At 50.8% G+C, this 20,152-nt stretch overlaps 1 protein-coding gene across 3 annotated transcripts in view; it reads left to right on the top strand.

Annotated features, from left to right (window-relative positions):
• Positions 1-20,152, top strand: part of FLT4 (fms related receptor tyrosine kinase 4) — a 110,866-nt gene that overhangs the window by 12,894 nt on the left and 77,820 nt on the right. The gene's annotated exons all lie outside the window — the stretch shown is intronic.

Raw genomic sequence — 20,152 nt, 5'->3', positions numbered from 1 at the left:
CTGTCCCTCCTACCAGACTCCCCCCTTTCCATTTTATGAGAAGCAATCAAATTCCAGGCACATCCCATTGTCCTGTAACAACTAAACCCTGACCTTGCTTTAAGTTATAAGAAATCTGCATACCAAATTTGGTGGTCTTAGCTTTTACTGTTTAGAAGGAGTTCTTGAACAAAGGGACTCACCGATGGACACACAGACAGAAAAACAGATAGACAGACACAGTTTCTAAAATATATGGTAGACAGGGTCAAGAACGTCAGATACACAGATCTATTATCCATTTACTGGAAGACGAGTTATATTCAGCAGGAAGAAGGGATGTCTTTATTTGAGAACTGGACTGACCCCTTAAACTCCGTTCATCTGAAGAAGTGGGTTGTGCCCATGAAAGTTCATGACACCATCTACATGTTTTGTTAGGCTCTGCAGTGCTTCAAGACTATTTATTTGTTTTGTTTTTTAGTTTTTTCCAGTTACAGACTAACACGGCTCCCCCTCGGAACCTTTATTCAGCAGAGTTGATCAGAGTGGAACTTTTGCATATGTGATCTGACTGGGCATCATTCCTTCCACCCTTAGTATTTATCTCTCAGGAGGAAAAGGATGGAAATGTAATGATTCGTCTCAAATGAGTTCTCAGCCAGTCATGAGGCAGGATGTTTCTCTTGTGTGAACAGTAATGCCTCTTCCCCAGGAGTACTGAGAGCTGCGGTTCATTAGTGTTTGTGAAAAGAGCCAAGATCCTTGGATGGAAGGTGGTTACAGAAATGCAGTGGCATCATATTCATTTAAAAGATGTATGGGAAGACGAGGCCTTGCCTATCCACAAACTTAACTAATGATGTGTTTATAAATTAATTTAGTCAACCCAATTCCTGTCTCTGTAGTCACTCCTATTTTGCTTTAAGCGTGATTTATTGCTGTTTGCCTTGAGCCAAGGAAAGAATGGATGTGTGGATAGATCGGTCTGCTTTAGTTTTCTGTTAAATACCACGCGCGTACATGATGCTGTATAATTAATAAGAAACCCGGGAAGTAGGCATGTACGTTTCTTGTGGGCTTGGGAGTCAGTCAGAGGGCTCGTGCTGTGTAGAACACACAGCAATTGCCTTCAATATTATTCTTAACAGACCGTTGGAGTCAATTTTTGTATCTACCTTTGGTAGAGCCAGTTTTCCAGTAGGAGCAATGGCTGAGGAGAATGAGCAGAGTTGGTTGGGAAGGTTCAGAACATAAGATTTTTTTTGCAAGGGTTGCCCCTTGCCCGGAATTCACGTCCGGTGATGGGGCAGGAGCATGTGGCTTATTTCATTTATCAATTGAGAGAAAAGTCTTTTATGCCAGCCCTTTGTTTACACACGTGCATGCCTCCACACAGCCCGAATGAGGATTTTATGACCCAGTTTTGTGGTCTAACAGTGTTTCCTGATTTTATTTGGCCACGGAACCCTTTTCAGCTTAAAATAATTTCAAGGAACCCCTAGGGTTCCCAGAGTAAAATTTGGCAAGCAAAAAATAAAAGCCCCGCCAGAATTGGTTGAGTAAAAAAAAAACCCTGCAAAATACTGTCTCTTTAAGAGGGGGCGGGGCAATGCTGCGTTCTCGCGGAACCCTTACTTTTGCTTTGCGGAACCCTGGGGTTCCACGGAGCACCAATTAGGAAACAACCTGATCCACCCCAGCATCCACTGACTTCCCAGCTGGTCATGTTGATTCCTCCATATTCAAGCCCAAGCAAGAGTAGATTTGACAAAGCAGGAATGAGTCCTCATGGAACCAAACCCATCTCCGCTGCGGGAGAGACGACTCTGCCCTCGCTGCATCATTTCAGAATCGGGCCCATTATGGGACTTGGATTTCACTGCACATTGCAAAGGGATCGTGCCTTCCAAATGGTTTGCTCCTGACTCTGCACCCGGACAAGGTCTGTGCTCACAGAATTTGGCATTTCACAATATTCACAGCCCCCTCCCCAGCCCCCGCTGCTTAGACAAATAAAGTATAATGCTGACTGAAGGCATTTAATCCTCCACTCTGCTGCCTCGTAGCAATAACAAGAGCTGGGTGGCATTTCAAAGAATTTATCAGTGGGAGAAAGCTGGGAAAGAGGGAGCATCAGAAACTATTTTTTCTATGGGGGGGGGGGAAGGGGATGACAAGCCTGGCTGTATTGTAGATAAGAGCCAGGGGCTGATCTGAGCCGCTGCTTAGTGCCTATTGCTGTGATTGGAAGGCAGAAGACTCCTCACCTCTCAGTCACCCTCACCGAAAGAAAACACTTTTGAACACAATAGGAGATAAAGAGCAACAATAAACACAGCCCAGGGTGAACTCTAGAGACCCGCGCGAGTGTAAAACGTTACATCCGCGATCAGGCGAACCAAGCGGGAGGCGATGGTCTTTTAGAGCCAAGTCACTGGCTCAGGAGAGCTCTCGCTCCGGCTTTCTGCCTGGCCTTACGTCGACAGGGAAATCCCACGCCTGCCACCACTAACCCTACCCACTTGCTTCTCCTGCCTCCAGGGTCCAAGCTGCTGCTTCCCTTGAGCCCACGCTCTGGCCCTGAGGCCTGCTGAGCTTTTCCGTGGGGTTGCAACCTGGTTGTTGGAGATCCAATAGCAGGCTGGTGGCAGCATCTCCTGTTCTCGACCAGCAAATAGAGACCTGTTAACAAAATATTCGTAGGCGCCTCTAGCAGGCAGCACAGACTTCACGCACAGCCTCAGCGCAGCACAGACTTCAGCAGCGCAAGCTTTCTCCAGCCCCAAAAGGCACCTCAACCCTCACCTGAAGGGAAGGTCCCAGTCATCTCCCTCACATGGTGCTTGTCTGTTCACATCCATTCAGCCCTGCAGAGACTGCACAGATGCTCTTTGGGGAGGGCGCGGGGAGGGGGGGGGAGGAGATGCACATGAAGAAAGACAAATAAAACAGCTCGGTGGTGCATTCTAACACACGCTCGTTATCATAGACTAATAGGACTGGAAGGGACCTCAAGAGGTCCTCGAGTCCAGCCCCCCGCCCTCAAGGCAGGACCAAGCTCCACCTACACCATCCCTGACAGATGTCTATCTAACCTGTTCTTAAATATCTCCAGAGAGGGAGATTCCACCACCTCCCTTGGCAATTTATTCCAATATTTGACCACCCTGACAGTTAGGAATTTTTTCCTAATGTCCAATCTAAACCTCCCCTGCTGCACTTTAAGCCCATTACTCCTTGTCCTGTCCTCAGAAACCAAGAGGAACAAATTTTCTCCTTCCTCCTTGTGACACCCTTTTAGATATTTGAAAACCGCTATCATGTCCCCCCTTAATCTTCTTTTTTCCAAACTAAACAAGCCCAGTTCATGAAGCCTGGCTTCATAGGTCATGTTCTCTAAACCTTTAATCATTCTTGTCGCTCTTCTCTGTACCCTTTCCAATTTCTCCACATCTTTCTTGAAATGTGGCGCCCAGAACTGGACACAGTACTCCAGCTGAGGCCTAACTAGTGCAGAGTAGAGCGGCAGAATGACTTCACGAGTTTTGCTTACAACACACCTGTTGATACAACCTAGAATCATATTTGCTTTTTTTGCAACAGCATCACACTGTTGACTCATATTCAACTTGTGGTCCACTATGACCCCTAGATCCCTTTCTGCCATGCTCCTTCCTAGACAGTCGCTTCCCATCTTGTATGTATGGAACTGATTGTTCCTTCCTAAGTGGAGCACTTTGCATTTCTCTTTATTAAACCTCATCCTGTTTACCTCTGACCATTTCTCTAACTTGCTACGGTCATTTTGAATTATGTCCCTATCCTCCAAAGAAGTCGCAACCCCACCCAGTTTGGTATCATCTGCAAACTTAATAAGCGTACTCTCTATCCCAATATCTACATCATTGATGAAGATATTGAACAGTTATAAACAACCACTCCTTTCTGTGACCCCTCACTCCGCTCCAATGCCCCTCGACTGTACCTCTTTCTCCCCTCTGCATATAGAATTCCTTCTGTGCTGCGCCCCCTTCCACAGCTTCCATGCTCGTGACACTCTGTGATGCCTTCGGTGGAAAAGAACCCCAGCATGTGTGAGATTTACCACTCATGGAGCCCGCACACAGGCAGCTGGACTGTCTTCGAAGTGCATATATGCCATCAAGTGCCGTGTACATTGGCCAAATCGGACAGTCTCTATGACAAAGGATAACTGGACACAAATCAGACCTCAGAAATGATAACACACCGAAACCTGTAGGGGAACTTTTTAGGAATTTCACTAACCAGTTACAGAGAGAGTCTGCAGAACTGGAATTCATCTACAGATTTGACACTGTTACCCTGGGCGTGAGCAAAGACATTAACTGGTTGATGCATTACAAAGCCAATTTCTCCTGTCTTTAATATTTGCATTTCCACATCAAATGCTATGTTTGAAGTACATCCACCCCACTTCATTAGCCTCATTAACACAGGTCCTACAATTGACAGGTGGTACTTAGGCTGTTATATATATTTCTTGGTGTCTGTTATTTCCACTCCAATTCATCTAATGAAGTGAGTTTCATCCACGAAAGCTCACGATTCTATATATTTTGGTCCGTCTCCAAGGTGCCACAGGATCACTCATTGTCTTCAAAGTGACCTTCTAATTTTAAGTAGATGGAGCAGGGAACCCTGGAGGAGAGAAACATACAGGGGTGGACAAAAGCAGGTGGGGAATTGTTTGTCCAAACCGGGCACCCTGGTGGAAAATGTAAGACATCCAGAAACTCGATGTGGGTGTGGAGTTGAGGGGCGAAATCCCAGCCCCATTGACAGCAGTGGGAGTTTTGCCATTCACATCAGTGGGGCCAAGATTCCACCTTAGAACTTTTGGTCGTGGCAATCGGCGTCTGTTCTGAGAAGCAGTTCGGGATGTGGATGCTTTGCTGCTGCTGGGAGCTGAATTGTAGCCAGACTCATGATTTCACGGAAGCCACCACTCAGCCATGGGATAGCAACGACTTGCCGACTAGAACCAGGGAGGCAGCGGCGTAAGCTGCCAGACCCCTTTATCTCTCTGCTGAACCAGGAGGCTCCCCAGCCTGAATCCCTTCTGACTGTTTCACAGGGCATAATCTGCCCTGTGGGGATTGGCTCTCCCCTGCGCCAGCAATGTCCTGCGTGTGCCCCCACAGCCTTGTTCTTTGCGAGTGCATTTTATAACCATCTGATTTGGCCTTGGCCCAGCCTCGCGCCTGCAGCCCCCCCGTGTGTGCGCAGGGAGGCAGCCAGATTGGCTTGTGGTCAGCCTGCCCACCTGCCCTATGGGCGCTGTGGTGCCTGATGAGCAGGAATGAGACAGGTGCCACTTCTTTCGCTGCTCCCCCTGCTCCAGCTGCCGCGAGTACCCACCTTGCTGTCCTAGCACCCACCCCAGGCCCCTCTCTCCCTTCTCTCCTGGTATTTCTGGGCACTCTTCCCACTTATCCGACCAGCTGCCATCGCAACAACCCCAGCTGCCCTGCCAACCACCTGCCCTGCTTCCCTAGGAAACCCCTACTCGGAGATCGGGTTCCTGGCTGTACAAGTGAAGGGCTGTCTCCACCACTTCCCAGTCTCACTTCTTCCCAGTCTTCATGGGGAGGGGGAAATTTGTGCCTCCTTATAGGCGCCTCCAGCCCTGTTCAGGGTAGGGACGGAAAGGGGAAATGAGTGGAACTTCACCCATGGAAGGGCACAAAGCTTGGACTTAAGAACGGCTGTACTGGGTCAGACCAAAGCCCAGTGTCCCGTCTTCCGACAGTAGGGAATGACCAGGTAAATCATCAATGATCCCTCCCGTCACCCATTCCCTGCTCCTGACTGGCTGTGTTAGACTTTTGGTGACTCTGGGAAGTGTAATAGTGTTTTGATTTGAGCGGGCAATGTGTAAGCTTCTGTCTATTTATTGTTTTGTCTTCAAAGATTCTGACCACGGTAAACTGAGCTTTGTCACGTCCCCATGTGCATTTGCTGATATGGTTATGCTGCAGTCCTCCAAGGTTATCTGGATAACTAGCTTGCTCTTACTGTGGTTTCCAAAGCTTCTTAGCCTGCTGTTTCTTTAGGCACTCTCTCAGCTATTAAATGTGCTCCTTAAATGGAAGTCATTAGCATATGTAAACACTTCCTTTCTATTGTTTGATTGTGTCTGCTCCTGGATTGAATTTCTTTGCAAGGGCAATAACCTTAAATATGAAAACAACAATCAACTGGTGGGAGTAAATAAAGTAATTTGGATATTTACAACAGCCTGCAAAGCTTCTGTAAACAATTTAACCACCATGTTTTCAGCTTGGTTGCCTTCAGCTAGCTTCTTGGTCTGATAATGCAATTCACACTTGATGTTTGAATGTAGGAATCCTGCTGTGATCGCCAAATCTTTTCTTCTGAAAGGCGTTAAATTAGTTTAATCTCTGCATGGGATTTATTATTGGGATGTCAACAGAGATCTATCCGTACAACCGTGAAACAGTAAATGCAGCCTTACTTCTAGCGATGCTATTGCCCTGCTATCATTCAATCTGTCGCTCTCGGAGCTGATGATAATATCATGTCTTCATAAAATCATGCCTGGCCGACTGTAAACCAAGAGGAAAAGAAATAGTGTGTATATGACCTTGGAAACCTCATTGTTCTTCTGGAAATCAAAGGGGCTACTCACCAGAGTAAAAGCTGTCAGTTTGGTCCCCAACATGGCTAGTTGTCTAGTTATAACTGCTCTGTGCATTAAAGGCACTTACTAATACGGAATAGACAAGAAAATTGACATCACTGCAGGTAAACCACGGCTCTTTTCCATACCTCATGAGCTAGGAGTTCCTTGCTATTTACTCATTTAAAACTTGTTCCTCTGTGAGATCCAGAAGGGGAAATAGTCAAGTGGATTTAGCACTTTAGACCAGTGGTCCAAATTTGGTCCATACCAGGGGCTTTAGAAGATGGCAAGAAGCCACAGAATGTACAAATCCATGAGCTTTTCATGGGAGTTGGAATTCTTTTTCCACTCCCATATTGCATCAGATTACATAAGTCCATGGAGGAGGATAGGTTGATCAATGGCTAATAGCCAAGATGGCTAAGCCTCTGATGGCCAGATGCTGGGACTGGATGACAGGGGATGGATAATTACCCTTCCCCCTGAAACATCAATAATTGGTCACTGTTGGAAGACAAGATAGTGGGCTAGAGGGATCAATAATCTGACCTAGTGAGGCTGTTCTTTTGTTTCATACTCCTGGCATCTATCACTTGGTCCTGCTCGTGGTACTTCTGATTCAAACACAGGAGTCTCCGTAGCTCAGATGAGTGATTAGAAGCATTCCTGCTGCCCCATCCATTTCTATATGAATCCTACCCTCTATTACTGGAGGTTTTCATTCACCCATTGCTACCCACAGTATTGATTGGGGAGGCGGTTTGGTGTGTGTGTGTGTGTGTGTGTGTTTTGTTTTTCTTTTTTGCAAATTACACTCGTGTGACTAATATTCCTGTCTGCTCACAGTCTTCCCACTTTTGAGTGGATAGAACAACGTGTGTGTGTATAAAAGCACCTTGCATAAGAGTGTCTATGTTTGTGTGATTTGACATGCAGCAACCTGCTTCTACACCTGCACATGCAATTCCCGGTAGTTTTATTTACGCAGATTATATCTGGCATTTTGAAACGCCTGCCCTTCATCTCCAAGTAAGTGACAGTCTCCTGCTGCTGCCAGCTTGTCCTTTGGAAAACTCTCCTTGAGACACCTCGCCGCCTCCCACAACTCCTTCACATCAGGTGGTCTCTGGAATGCCCCCCTTTATTCTGCTCTCTGTTACCTTTCCTAACGAGCTGCCAAGATTCTTCCTTCCTCTTTGGCTTCCCCTACCGCCAAGGGTCTCCTGCCTCTTCTGTTTTCAAACCATCCTCTCTGCAGAAAGGTCTCCCATTCTAGCCTATCTACTTATATGACCACCAAAGTGTCTGAGCGGCTCATGATTTTTTTTAGTGTATTTATCCTCCCAACCTCCTGGGAAGTAGGACATTGCTGTTCTTCCCACTGGCCAGACAGGTACAGTGGCTAAATGACTTGCACCCACTTCTTTACTGCTGCTGCATATACGTGGCTGCATTCACCCCGGTCACGCCACTGAGAGTTGTATCTATGCAGCTAAGAGAAGAATTTGGCCCAGCCTGACCTGGATTGAGCACTCCGTCCCGAACTGTCACATTCCTCCCGCACTGGAGTACTTCTGTTTTCTCTTTATGACGGGTTGAACCTCTCTGGTCCAGCATCCTTGGCACCTGATCGGTGCCAAACCAGAGAATTTGCCCAACCACAGGAGGTCAATATTGTCTAGCAGCATTATCGACACTCCCACTGCTCACTGGGCTCTTAGAGGACATTGAGGGGTAAATTAGAACTAAATAACAGCACAGAACACTGAGAGCCAGGACTGGTGGCTGTAAACAAACTTTATGGGACTGCAGGAAACTCGGCCACACCCATGATAAGCGGACATCCGGCTCGCTAAAATCATGCCAGACCTCGGCTCTTCCCAGACCAGAGAGTGCTGGACTAGAGAGGTTCAACTTGTAGTGAAAGGCATAGATCTGGCCCGTCTTCTGTTAAGTCACAGAACAGATTTACCACGGGCAGGCGTCTCCCAAGAAATCCCACCAGTGTGTCCCCAGGTTAGAGCCATTTACCTTCCACCCTGACCAAGGTGGGTCACCTCTATGACCACCACAGTATTCAATCTTCTTGGCTTCTCCAAATCTAGGATGAGACGCCCAGGTGTGCCAAGTGTGATGGTGTCTTTTTGTGTGACACAGACACTTGGTGGCTAGGAATTGGACTTAGACCAACAACTAGGCCGTTGGTCAGCTCTCTGATGGATGGGTCAATCCCAGGACGTGGCCAGTGAGCTACAAGCAAAATGTGCTGTTTTCCACGCCAATCCACTGAGCCATCTGGGCCCCATGATTTTTATAACTAATCCGGATTCACTGAGGTGTAAAGTGGCATGGGTGCCAGACCGTGAGAGGAAGAAATGACAAGGGACCAGGGCGGAAAACTCCCGGGCCCTAAGATGGGGAAGGGTAATTTTCAGTTGATTTGCAAGGGTTTGGTCTGGCGCCCAATGGAAGCTACATCAGTCAGGGTGGCAGCGAATGTTCATGGGGAGAAAACATCTGCTCCCTGCGACTAAGAAGTCGCTGAGCTTGTCTCCGATTTTGAGCTCTGGAAGCTGCTGCAGACTCCTGTCAGATTTTGAAGGGCTCCTTTCCCGCCCTTTAAAGAATGAATTTAGCGATCAAAGTAGGGCCACCTCGACTCATGTCTGAAGGGGCTTGTTCTTCCCTCCTCCCCCCTCCAGCCTGTGTCCCTCTGAAAGCCCAAGCTTTACTCAAGCAGAGGAAGCAGTCCTGGGCATCTGAGTTTCTGTGAGGAAATAAAACACACAGATGGTTGGAGCATCCTCTATCTCAGACAGGAAAAAGAGTCTCTGGCTAGGAGTGGGCAGCCAACAATCCCAAAGCAATTCAGGGAATCAGGGGCCAAAAAAAGAGGCATTTGGCCAGCCCCTTGCCACTAAGAGACGGGTGGGCCAACAGCTATTTGCTGGCCGGCCTGAAGGGAAACGCGCTCCCTCAGATGTGCAGAGAGCGTCCCTCCCAGACCAAGAGCAGCAAACATCCCGCTCCCCCGGGAACCGGAGCAGCTGCTGACAGCACAGATCTGAGAGGAGGTCTGCAGAGTGGCCCCGGCTGACCCACTGCTCTGGGCCGGACATGTGGCTACCTGACAGAGACTAACTTTGGCTCAGGACATCTCCTCTCCGGGAGGGTGGAGCAGAGAGCGAGTGGGGAAAGGGAGGGAGTCTGCGGGAGGGGAGAGGAAAAGCTGGAGGAGACAGAAATGCAAACATGGCCTGACAGCCATAGTGGGGGGGAGGGGAGGAGAGGAAAAAGCAGGGTAAACCTGGCAGGAGAGGGCAGGAAGTCAGGCTGGAGCGAGCCAGGGGATGGTGCAACAGAGCTTCCTGCAGAGGGAGAGACAGACAGACAAACACTCAGACAGTGACCAGGGGAACCAATGCTCTTCCCTCAGCAAAGTAAGGATGCTGGAAGTCCGGGAATTTACTGAACTTTGGCAGGGCTACCTCCCTGCTCTCCCGGGAACAGATCATGGGCACCAAGGCCTGGCAGACATGACACAACTGTGCCAAGCTCTCAAATACCTGGCAGCCTGCCCAGGACACGGCATGCTAAGGACACACATGTACCCCCAGATGGACAGGAGGGGCTAATCTCGCCGTGTTACCCCAGAGCAGTTTCTTTCTGAGCACCCAAAAGCACCTCCCCCACCTCCCTCTGAGAGACGGATAAATCCCTTTCCCATTTCGGCATGAGGCCTAGGGTGGCCAAGCACGTCCGTGGCAAAGCCATGAATGAAAGGCACCAGTCCTGGCTTTGGCACACGTCTACCCACGAGGCCTTGCTGCTTCGCTTCCTCCCAACAGCTGAGTCACTAAGGAGCGTGTTCTAGCTGGTCCGAAAACAGGCTCGTACACAGGAATTCCGGGGGAGGGGGGACTTCTTTTTGTAAACGTGGACTGCAAGGGTGTGAATGCACCCCCCAGGGACCTCCAATAAAGCAGGGAAATCAGCCCCAGTCCTCTCCCAGCCAACCAGAGCATGGGGGGGGGGGGGAAGGGAGGCTAAGGCAGCGAACTGCTCCTTCCTTCCCCTGGCCAGCCAGAGCATGTTTACTTGGGTCTATGGGGGGTGCTTTTGCACCCCTCACACACACCCTGTGGGCGGGCCTGGAAAACCAGCTCCATTTACAGTCCTGCTCCGAAGAGCAGCCAAGAGCAACGTGGGCAGGCTTGCGGCAGCTTTCCCCCCTCAGGACACCCCAGGTCACGTACTCAGGACGCCCCTTCCGGGCTCTTTCACGCGCTTGCTGCTTTCCTGAGGAGTTCGGGACATCCCCAGCTGACCTAGTGGGAGCCTCTTCCTTTGGGGTCAGTTGCTGGCTCTGCCACAGCCCGACTTACTCTACCACCTGGGGGCAAGCCTCTCTGGACCGCGTTTTCAAAAGGCTCTTGAGTGGCCCTGGTTCTGGCTGCCTCATCTGAGCTCTCAAGCTGGGCAGCCAATAGCAGAGGCACCCGGGATTAAAGAGAAATTTTGGGATATGACTCTCTGCGTGTCCACTTCCCTTCTGTGCGGTGAGGCTGGTGCGATTTGCCTACCACTCCAGGCAGGTGCAGGAATTGGTTTGTTAATCTTTGTGAGGAGTTCAGATAGTTCATTGATGGGGGGGGTGTCTCAACATAACTACATACTCACTGCCTCTGGGTATGTCTACACTTGCTCCCTATCTCGAGATAGGGATGCAAATGCAGTGTACCGAAATTGCTAATGAAGCACAGGATTTAGATATCCCACGCTTAATTAGCATAATCACATCTGGCTGTCATTTTGAAATCACATTATTGCGAAATAAAACGCCCCGTGTAGCAGCGTTATTTCGAGAGAAAACCCTTCTCCTGAAATAACTTATTCTTCATACAATGAGGTTTAACTGTTATTTTGAGAGAAGGGTTTTCTCTCGAAATAACGCCGCTACACAAGGTGTTTCATTTCTCAATAACACGATTTCCAAATAGCGGCCGGACGCGATTATGCTAATTAAGTGCGGGATATTTATATCCCACACTTCGTTAGGGATGCAAATGCAGTGTACTGAAATTGCTAACGAACTGTGGGATTTAAATATCCCGCGCTTAATTAGCATAATCGCATCTGGCCACCATTTTGAAATCGTGTTATTGAGAAATGAAAAGCCCTGTGTAGCGGCGTTATTTCAAGAGAAAACCCTTCTCTCAAAATAATGGTTAAACCTCATTGTATGAAGAATAAGTTATTTCAAGAGAAGATCTCTCTCTCAAAATAACGCTGCTACACGGGGCGTTTTATTTCGCAATAACGTGATTTCAAAATGGTAGCCGGATGTGATTATGCTAATTAAGTGCGGGATATCTAAATTCCGTGCTTCATTAGCAATTTCGGTACACTGCATTTGCATCCCAATCTCGAGATAGGGAGCAAGTGTAGACATACCCTCTGAGAGCAATGGGCTTACGCCACTTAAATACCTTGACAAATCCGACCCTAGGAGCTTAGAGGACAAGGATTTAGCCACCCTTCTCCTCCAGTGGGATAGGGATTGTTTCCTGTCTCTTATTTCCAGCAGGGAACATAACTTTAAATTTCTGGCAGGTCCTGTCCTATTGCAGCCCGGGTACCTGCCAGTTCTTTAAATAGCTCCCTGCTGGCTTTTGCCTCCACTCAGCCAGCTCTTGCCAGAGCGTTGCCCCAGGGCGCCCCCGCCTCCTTTCACCTCTGCTAATTTGAAAGAAAAAGTCCCCTTTTTAATGGGGGCTTTTTTGCAAGGTTAATGTAGCCCCAAAAGAGCTTCTGGACTGAGGCTTTTTTGTCACCCAAATGTCTCATGTTGTAACACGGTGTCTGTGTTCTGGTGGCTGTTTATGAACGGCAGCAGGCCTGACTCACTGCTGCTCCTGGCCTTTCCAGCCCCACGAGGCAGCTCCCATCACCCCAAGATCTGTTGTGGCTGATCCGTGCTCACCATCTCACACCCAGTTAAGGCAGGGGGCTGCTCCTGCCTTTGGGATTCCATATGGCCTGGTTTTGCTGGCCCATTTCTTCTATCCCTCCCTGGCCTGCATTCAGACAGATGCTTGCAGCCCCATCAATGTTCTTTCCATGCTCCTGTCTCTCCCCGGGGTCATCTTCTGGCATCAACCAGCGTCCACACTGGCACCACTGCCTGAATAACACCCATCTCTCACAAGGCATGTTTCACCAGCAGCTCTCAAAGCACTTTGCAAAGGGGGTCAATATCCTTAGCTCCATTTTGCAGATGGGGAAAACTGAGGCACAAAGAGTGACCTGCAATGGCAGTGCTGCTAATAGAGCCTCCACCTCCTGAGTCCTAGCTGACTACTCTGTCCATTAGACCACATCGCTTTCTCCACAGCCTCTGACAGCCCATTATCAGAGCAGGTCCCACCCTGCAGGCACGTGCTATAGTATGGATTTCTAAGCTAGCCCCTGAGAAAAATCAAGAACCATCCCCGTATCTCCTCTCAGTTCCCGTGTCAGTCTTTACTAATGCAGTGTTGCCTCTGTGCCATAATCTCCTAATCAGTAGAAATAACACCTGCCTCATGCAGAAATGTAATAAATTCACTAATGGGTATATCAGAATCACAGAATACTAGGACTGGAAGGGCCCTCAAGAGGTCATCGAGTCCAGTCCCCTGCCCTCATGGCAGGACTAAATACTGTTTAGACCATCCCTGATAGACATTTATCTTACCTACTCTTCAATATCTCCAGAGATGGGGATTCCACAACCTCCCTGAGCAATTTATTCCAGTGTTTGACTACCCTGACAGTTAGGAATTTTTTCCTAATGTCCAACCTAAACCTCCCTTGCTGCAGTTTAAGCCCATTGCTTCTTGTTCTATCCCCAGAGGCCAAGATGAACAAGTTTTCTCCCTCCTTCTTATGACACCCTTTTAGATACCTGAAAACTGCTAACATGTCCTCCCTCAATCTTCTCTTTTCTAAACTAAACAAACCCAATTCTTTCAGCCTTCCTTGATAGGTCATGTTCTCTAGACCTTTCATCATTCTCGTTGCTCTTCTCTGGACCCTCTCCAATTTCTCCACATCTTTCTTGAAATGCGGTGCCCAGAACTGGACACAATCCTCCAACTGAGGCCTAATCAGTGCAGAGTAGAGCGGAAGAATGACTCATGCAGGGGGTTGGGTTTCTGGGGTGACAGGCGTGATGGCTCAGCTAAATATGGTGTTGTCAGCATCATTTATTATCACCAAGCCCAAGGGGCGAAGAGAAGAGGCCACTGACCAATGGGCTGAATGACCTGTGGGAAGGACAGCGCGTGTCGCTCTCTAATTAACGCCGTGTGTAATGTGACACAGCGAGGACATTGAGCAATCCCTAGTTTGTTTAGGAATGGGATTTTGATGAACTGTCCAATGGGGATAACTGTGCGGGACCAAGAGCCTGGTCCCTTACCCTCCTGGAGAAGACACCTGGAGAAGCTGTGATTAGCTGTGTACTTGGCAGTGAGGCTACATCTACACTACAAGTTTTCTCGGCAAAAAATATGCTAATCAGGGGGTCATTTGCATGAGTTGCAATCTCATTTGCATATTTTCTGCTGATCCAGTTTTGCGCTGGGTTTTTTGCGCAAAAGCAAGCAGTGTGGACGTTTTTTGTGCGCGCAAAAACCCCTTTTTCCACAAGATCGGTATACCTCCTTTTTGGGGGCATAAGGACCTTGCAGGAAAAGGGGGTTTTGCGCAAAAAGAAAATGTCCACACTGCTTGTTTTTGCGCAAAAACCCCCGCGCAAAAACAGAGCAGCAGAAAATATGCAAATGAGGTCACGATTCATGCAAATGAGCCCCTCATTAGCATATTTTTGCCACGACAACTTGTAGCGTAGACATAGCCTGAGAGAGCACAACGAAGCTGCCATCAGTGTCGTGTGGAGGAAATACGGGACGCTAACGGGCTCCCTGTAGCGACTAAGTTCTTGTGGAAGAGGGGAGAGCACTTTGGCACTATTACTAAGCAGCCCCTTAAGAGAACCACGGGAAGGGGACCCAGTTCCTAGTCCTCTGTGTGAGCACGATGCCTTTGGGGAGTCTCCTGCTTTCTTTTTTATTATTTGGAAGGTGGCCGTATCCTAGCTCCCCTCCTGCCTGAAGGGGACTCTTGAAAAATAAAGCGGCTCGGTGTGATTCAGACTCCTCTTACCACTTCCCTCATGCCTAACCTGGCCCAGGCTGGTGGTGAGAGACTCTTCTCCCTGAGTGAATCCCACCCGACGTTGGGATGGCTCATCCCAGCTGACAGGCGGGAGAGAAATTCCCCGGCGCCCCTTTGTGATGGTTTATCCCCTCTGTGGCCGGAGCGTACGAGAGCCGATGTATTCATTTCTCAGCCTTCTCTACTATCTCACTCCTTCGCAGACGAGCCTTCTTCAGCCTCTCCCCTGACATGAGTGACGGAGGAGGAGGTGACAGCTACGCACTCAAATTCCCTTTGTAGGCCCGCCAGCTCCCAGGCTCGTTATGTGACAACCACACTCTGCTATTCACGTGTGACTTTGCACAATTATCCGGGGGAAGAGAGGAAGAGGCATTCTTTTCCGCCAACTCCACTCCTCGTAGGTGGGAATTGGGGCCCGTTGTGCCTGTCACACGCACTTCCTATGCGTATGCAGGATGGACAGAGGCACCAGGGTGAGGTGCTGGCTGCCCTACAGCTTGTGCAGTTGTTGGTACCAGTGCCAAGCGGGTCTAAAATGCTACAAGTTCCGAGCGGGAATGATTCGCGCCTGCTTTGCACTGGTCTCAATCGCTGCACAGGGTGGAGGGCAATGGGGAAATCCGGCTCCAGAAGCCTCGAGGTAAGTGGATTTAATGCTGGTTCCGACAGCCCAGAAATCCTCTGTGAATCCACAGAACAGGGCCAGCGCAGACAATGTCAGCGCAGCTTCTCCCTCCTCCCCCAGCTGTCCAGTGACCTCCACGTCCACCCTGGGTCTGTTTCTTTCTCAGGGGGTACCCCTTCCAGCACGAGACTGTAGTTCAGTCTCTGCTACCTGTCCAATCCTTGGCCTCTCTGCTGATTACTCCAAGGAATGTGCCAGTTTTAACGCACAGTTTTAATGCGAGGGACGGCCGTGCCCTGTCTTTTAGGAACTAGTCTAATGGAACTTGACCACCAGCCTATTTTCTAAGAGCCGCCAAACAACCATCAAACGGTACATATGGTTCTCCCCCCTCTGGACGATATAAGCCATCTTGTCTCTGCTGCATATGTCTCAGGTGGTTCGGTAGGTAGCTAGTGTCCTTCACCCGCTTCTCTCTGCCATGAAAAATAAAGCGGAGAGATGGAGAAGGGTTCTTCCTAGGATCTGCTTGGGATCGAGGTCCTGCTACAGCCAGAGGCCCAGCTGGCTGGAGAGGCAGTTCAGACCAAGCAGATACATTTCCAAGGTGTAAACACACACAAGGCAGCTTTGTCCTTTTTCCCCAACACCGGGGAATCCAGGAGGGCTTGGAACCCAGGGTCTTTCTCTTGCGGCTGGCAAAAGCAAAGGGGTCTCCCATCTGTCAGTATTATTCTTACAAAAGCATCGGGCGAAGGAGCAGGAATGACCGCTCCCCTGCAAGTGGCCCGCTAGGGCTCACTAGACTCTGCTTGTCGCCGTGAGAGGAGCTTGAGAAGGGAGCAGTGCGGAGAAGTTCAGAGAGCGGAGGCTGCCTCTGACGGGCAGCGGGTAGATCCCACCAGCCAGGCGGTCAGGCCAAAGGAAACGGAAGACACTTGAAAGGAGGGGCCGTGTCCTGCTGCCCTGGCTTGGTAGCCACCAAAGGGAGCCGATCTGGATCCCCACCTCTCGCCTCTTGTTGCAGGAGGCTAGATTCGGCGTAGGAGCCGGGATTGCTTCGCTTTGTTCCGCACGTCGGCTCCGCTATGGCATGGTCTTGGTGGAGTCCAGTATGCCACCCAGCCCGATCCTCCTTGCCTCCAGAAGGCTCCCCACCATTGAATGCTCCAGTCACCATCAGATGCCAGATAGCCCGGCCTCTACAGTCCTGTTTCTCCCAATGCACACGCTGTAAGCGAGAGGGGCGTTAACCCTCCGCGCGCTGGCGATTTTCAAAGTCCTTTACGGCTGTTGGCGCCTCTCTGCACCCTTGCCGAGGCAGTTCTGTGTCACCATTTGCAGAGAGGGACGCCAAGGGGCTCAGGAGCTAAAGGACACCCACGTGGCCATTCCGGGGCACTCCCCGAGAGATCCTCCTGCCGGACAGGCCACTAACTTCTGCCCTCTCTTAGGGGATCACAGAGGAGGGGGCTGTCAATTGTTGAGGCCTGAACCACGAGGTGGGAACTGGGTGCCAGATGGTTGCTTGGCTGGAGATGCCCTTCCTAGACACAATGGCCCAAAGCCCGAGGCCCTTCTTTGGGTGTTCTGAACGCCCCCTGCTGGGTAGCTTTGCCGGAATCGGCTCCGTGGGTCGGGGTTTATCCCTTTGCTGGAGTGCGGGAGAAGGAGAGGGGTCTTCTACTTTTCTGGCTTTGGCGTTCCCATGGAAAAGTCTGTGACTCAGTGACGTGTGCACCGCCCATGCCGCAGAGCTGGCGCTGAATCTCTGTATCGGGGACACGAAGGACTCGGCTGTACAATGCGCCCCCAGCCAGGGGGCAGGTGGCGGGGGGGAGTAGGGGAAGGAGAGTAGAAACCTGTGGCCTTGTCCTGACATTTCTGGTGCTGACATCACCCGTCAGCAGTCACTTCGGCGGTTGTTGACACAAGGAACTCACCCCAATGGCCGTCTAGACAGTCCTTGGGCTGCCAGCTTCTCTGCTAATATCTGGAAATGCTCAGAGCTCAGCCTGCAGGCAAACAATGCAGCGAGGGGGGCTTGGGCCGGGAAATGCCAGTTGCCTTGATCTAACAAAATAGATTGATTTCGTTCCCCGTGCGGAGCTGGGTTCCTTGCTCCTCTCCCCGGTGAGGAGCCGCTCGGATTTCAAACGCACCCTGCCTTGCAGCGTGGGCGGGCAACCTTTACCTGCACCGCCCCGTGTCGTCTCACCAGAGGTCAGGGGGCCCCGTCTGAGCAGAGAGACAAGAAGGGCCAGTGAGCCCAGCTGCAGTGACCAGAGCGAGTGCGTTTCCAATGTGGAGGCGCTCGGCCCATGGGCAGGTGAGACGTGAAGCAGGAAGTTGATCCGGGAAGGGAGAAGGGAAATGTGGGACAAGAGAGGGAAAAGGAGCTGAGGGGAGAAAGGGACGGCTAAGGGGGCCCAGGCAGTAGACATTCGGCCAGGGAGAAGGGAAGAGGCGATGTGGGAACAGAAGGGAAGGGAGAGAGGGGAAGAGACTCTGTGGCACTAGGATGGGGGAGGCTGGATTAGGGAGCACTGGGCCTAGGGTTAATGAACCCTTTGCTAAATGCTTGCGGCTCCAACTCTGGGAATATTTATGGGGGCCACTGGCGATAAAGCAAGCAGCCTTTTAAAAATCCATTTATTAAGCGGATGAGTGAAGGGGGGGAGTCCTGAGGCCTGGGGGGGGTTTGTACTATAATTAGGGGTGATTGCAGCCGGCGTGTTTCAGCTCGGCATCGGACAGGAAAGGCTGTCAGCCCGGGGGACGGCGTGAACTAAATCCCTCTCCGGAGAGGAACTGTGTTAATCACCAGGCCGGACCCCTGCGAGAGGGAGGGAAAGGGAAGCGGAGAAGTGCTGAAGTGGTGTGAGAGGGCTCAGGGAGGATCCTGACAGGGCTTCCTGCTGGCCTGAGCAGGATGGGACCTCACACCCCCCCCCCCCCCCCGCCTTTCTGAAGAGCACCGAATGCTGCACGCGCCCACCTGCACCGCAAACGGCTTCCTCCCTGCCCCCGTCCACGCCGAGCCTCCAGGTCACCTGGGGTCTGTCTGTGGGCCTATGCAGCAATTCAGGGTAGCCCCACAGTCCGCGTGGTCCTGTGGCCATAGGAAAGGGCAGGGAATGAGTTCCCACAGGCTGGGCCCGCTTGCCCTTTCTCGCGTGGATCAGGAGTAACGCCACGGAAGAGGTCGAGGTAAGGCCACGTAAAGGAGAAGGACATCGGTACCTCTGTGGCGGGACCGTCTCCACGTGCTTCCAGCGCGCCTCGTTTTCTATTCATCGAAAGGCATGGAATTGTCAGCGGGGTGGGACGCAGGGCTGGACGCTGGAGAAGTGCAGCAGGAGGCCAGCCCGGCTGGAATCTCTAGCGCAGCAGTTTTCAAACGACAGGGCGAGACCCAAGGCTGGGTGGTGGAAGGTCGGGCCCTGGGTCTCATTGCTGCAGGGGATCAGGTGAGCAGTGGGGGGGCTAAGGCAGCTACTTGCCTCTCTTGGCACTGCAGACAGCGCTGCATCCCAGAAGTGGCCAGCAGCAGGCCTGGCTCCTAGGTGAGGGGTGGAGAGTGGTATAGGGCTCCGTGCACTGCCCCTGCCCCGAGCACTAGCTCCGCACTCCCATTGGCTGGGAACCTGCTGCGGCTGCTTCTGGGGGCAGCCTGGTCTGCGGTGCCAGGAGAGGCAGGAAGCTGCCTTAGCTCCACTCCTGCACTACTGACCAGGAGACACTAAGGGTGAGTCGCTCCCCTCCCCCCCCAGCCAGAGCCCCCTCCTATCCCTAAAGCTCCTCCTCAGTCCTACCCCGGAGCCCACACTCTCGTCAAATGATGTTGGGTCGCGGCATCAACAATTTTCTTCAGTTGGGTCATGAGAAAAACGTTTGAAAACTGCGGCTCTAGCATACACTGTTTTAAGAAGATCTGCTTCCCTGGCTGTCCAACAATCAGACAAGCTCAGCAGATCCTCTCTCGTGCTCTCTCTCACCAGCCAAAGTCAGTCCAAGAAAAGATATCCCCCGGCTCACCTTGTATGTCCAATAGTGGAACAGAAGGGTCCAGCTGCAGAGAGGAGGGGCGAGAGGGAATTCCAGCCAGCTCAACACTGGGCTGCTGATTTCAAAGAGAAGTGGGGTGGGGGAGTTTCAAGGAGATTGAGGAATCAGACACTAAATCCAGCCGGGTACATTTCTTAGTCGGCTGTTGGCCCCTTTAAGAGCCATGCATTGAAAGATGGAAGATCAGAAAACTGACGGGAAACGCACTTTTCCCGAAATAGACAAGGTGTGAGTGGCACTGGAATTCTGCTTCCTTTTCCCCGTGTCCCATCAATCCCGTTCTGTTTATTTTAATGTCCTGCTGCCAACTTGCTTGGAACCCATCTTGAAAAAACAAAGTTTGCTGGGGCTGCTGCATGCCTTTTTAATTACGTTAATTCCAGCTCCACGTAAGTGTGTGTGGGGGGGAGGGTGTTACATCCAGCCCCCCTTCACTGCACACAGACAGGCACAAAACGGCACAAGCAAGAGCTGGGGTCACTTGGCCTCCCCCTGTAAGATGAAGTGCCTGAGAAGATAAAGTGTAGCCTCTCCTGGGGGAAGAAGGAGCCTTGTATTCTCATCGGACA

Source organism: Pelodiscus sinensis, chromosome 17, assembly GCF_049634645.1.
Source record: "Pelodiscus sinensis isolate JC-2024 chromosome 17, ASM4963464v1, whole genome shotgun sequence".
Lineage (NCBI taxonomy): Eukaryota > Metazoa > Chordata > Testudines > Trionychidae > Pelodiscus > Pelodiscus sinensis.
The sequence above is the reverse complement of the archived record's forward strand: the minus strand, read 5'-3'. Positions and strand labels throughout refer to the sequence as shown.